The sequence below is a fragment of the Aplysia californica genome, unplaced genomic scaffold (assembly GCF_000002075.1).
Source record: "Aplysia californica isolate F4 #8 unplaced genomic scaffold, AplCal3.0 scaffold00168, whole genome shotgun sequence".
In the NCBI taxonomy this organism is placed as follows: domain Eukaryota; kingdom Metazoa; phylum Mollusca; class Gastropoda; order Aplysiida; family Aplysiidae; genus Aplysia; species Aplysia californica.
In genome coordinates this window covers 792,869-795,402 of record NW_004797438.1, presented here as the reverse complement: position 1 = coordinate 795,402, position 2,534 = coordinate 792,869, and the positions used below count along the sequence as shown (strand labels likewise).

Here is a 2,534-nt window from a genome sequence, read left to right as displayed (position 1 = left end):
ATAAAAACAAGGTGAAATGGTTTGTTGGTTGTTGTTGTTTTTTTTTCGGTGGGGGGGGGGGTTTTTTGGGGGGGGGGGGGAGTTTCTTCAGATTTATTTTTCATGCATTTTTATGGCTAAAGTTGGAACAAATGGTTCCCAAAGCACAATTTGTTTATTTGGCTGTTTTCTTTTTGTAACAGTTTTTGTTTGTTTGTTTGTTTGTTTACTTGTTTTGTTGTTTGTTTATTGCTTATTGAACCTTTACTTCCTTTTTCTTCATTTCTCCACCCAATGCTCTCTAACAACATAAGGGAGAGAAGTGTTTCTCCTTAAAAATATCATATTGATACAGTAAGTCTGTGACATCCTTGTAAAAATAATTTAAAAAATGCAACAACAATATTTTAAAAAAACACACCATCAAATCCCAAAATCTGTAGAGCACACAATATTTGAGTTCGAGATGTGCACCATTAATTTCTTTTTTTTTAAACAAAATTTTCCACAGACTAACGCAGAAAGCCGGTGAGCGAGACGAGACCTGGGCCCCGCCTTGACCGGGCCGGACTATAAAACCGGAGTGGTCTGTCATGATTGGTCAGAGCATTGTCGTCCAGCGCTGAGAAGAGCAGATTTGTTCAGTACCCGCCCATAGCCTAGTGCAGTACAACTAGTGGGACACGGCGTCAGGAAAAGGTAAGGCTGCTGTGGGAATATTACTACAGTGTAGTCAAAACTTCGGGGTGCAACGTATTGTCAGAATTAGAAAGTTTTGAACAGTTTAAAATACAAAGTTGTAAGTTTCACAACATGTCAAGCTTTTTTTCGGAAGAGATTCCTTAAATATCTTGATAACGACTCCGAATAATCTTTCGATTTTGATGAAACAGATAGAATGTTTGGTTTCTGACTTCATGGTCTTAGTCATTAAGACTCGAACCCCAACCAAAATCAGATAGATCTTTGTAATTCTATGGTAGCGAAATACCTCCTCAACTATCGAACATGGACTCTACAGCTTTTGCACAGTGACTTGTATCGATTTGTCTTAGCAGATCAACATTTTTGTAAACAGATGTTAGCTTTTTTCTCGAAAATGCCTAAATAAACACTGCTATAAAATCACAATGGGTGGTTTCTACAAGTTTTGGTCACAAAAAAGAGTCATTGGTGAGCTGTGACACAGGCCATGCGTATGTTAAATGTGTGTGAGAAACAGGAAGTGCTGTGAACTCTTATAATATTCTGCATGACGAAGATGTGTAGTATTTTATGGAAATCTGTGAAGAAAAGCTTTTAATCAACCTCAGTTGTTGTGGGCAAATATGGTTAAGATAAATATGTTATAATCAGTCACTGTAAGTCTGTTTCGGCAACTGATAAAAACGTAATTGTTTTCCATTCATAAGGCAGCACCCACCCCCCCCCTCACCCCGATAGATAGGCCACCTTAATAAAGGGTCACTTTTAAGCACAAAGAAGCTATCTCGAAAGATGCTGTTTTGTGAAAATCGAAGATAAAGTTTTTGGATCCATGAAATCTGTCTGAAAAGACAAGGAAGGTTTTCTCTATAACCAAACAAATATACGCACCAATGAAACCAAACTTCTCTTATAGGTAGGGCAATGCCCACTTTTGGTGTATGTCAAGATTTCTGGAAACCCCCGAAATCTAGGTTAGCCCACTTGTCCTTAAAAGCGACCAAATGTTTCCTTTGGTGAAACTGCTTCGAATTTTCTGATCACCCCTAAGGTCGACTAACTTTTCATGGCAAAAAACTTACTATCATCAGCTTACTATTTTCATATTGAACATTTTGGAAATGAACTTTGAACTACACTTAAAAAGTCGCGTCAGTAATTAGGTTACCAGACCCGTTAATTGAAATTGTGGATTGGGGGATTCGAAGATCAGTTTTGTCCAATGCTGTGTCCTTTGGAAAGGGACTTTACACGATTTACTTTTCCATTTTACTCAGTCCTATCGGAGATGGACGTTTGACTTGAAGGTCCTGCCTCTTTTAAGCACTTCCCTTTGAGTACACTTGTTAAACCTTGAAAAGTGCAACCTTTAAATACACTTTTCTCCTTTTTATTAACGCATCCGTATCAGTTGCCGTATTTCCGTTCCTTGTATTACGCACGAGCGTTCTACCGTGCTAAACACAACTTGTTAACCAAGTCACGCTACAGTATTTTTACGACCTGAGAAGAATTTGCCCTCAGTGACCCTTGTCTTCTATGGGCAGCGTAGCAGTGGTCCTGTAGGGTAGAGGTTTAATACGCCTCTTCGCTCCTTAAGACCAATTTAGGCTATACAGTGGACTTCCGAATATATTATAAACTCTCTCCAACTGGACCATGCCAGCAGGTGTATGGAGAGCTTTGAAAATTCAAAAACCATCCAAGTATATGGTGGATACACTGTGGGGGATTCGAGTCAGGGTCATCCCCGTGATAGTATTGAGCTAGATCTATCTGCGCATACGTGAAGGGATCGGTTTTTTTGTCTACTTGTTTGGGGTTGGGAATGGGGCGGGGAGGGGGGGGGT

General features: G+C 39.6%; 1 protein-coding gene across 1 annotated transcript in view; it reads left to right on the top strand.

Moving 5' to 3' along the window:
• Nucleotides 1–584: 584 nt before the first annotated feature.
• LOC101845322 overlaps nt 585–2,534 on the top strand; it is a gene marked incomplete at its 3' end in the record, with an annotated part of 8,556 nt that continues 6,606 nt past the window's right edge. The window contains 1 exon segment of the mRNA XM_013082309.1: nt 585–678.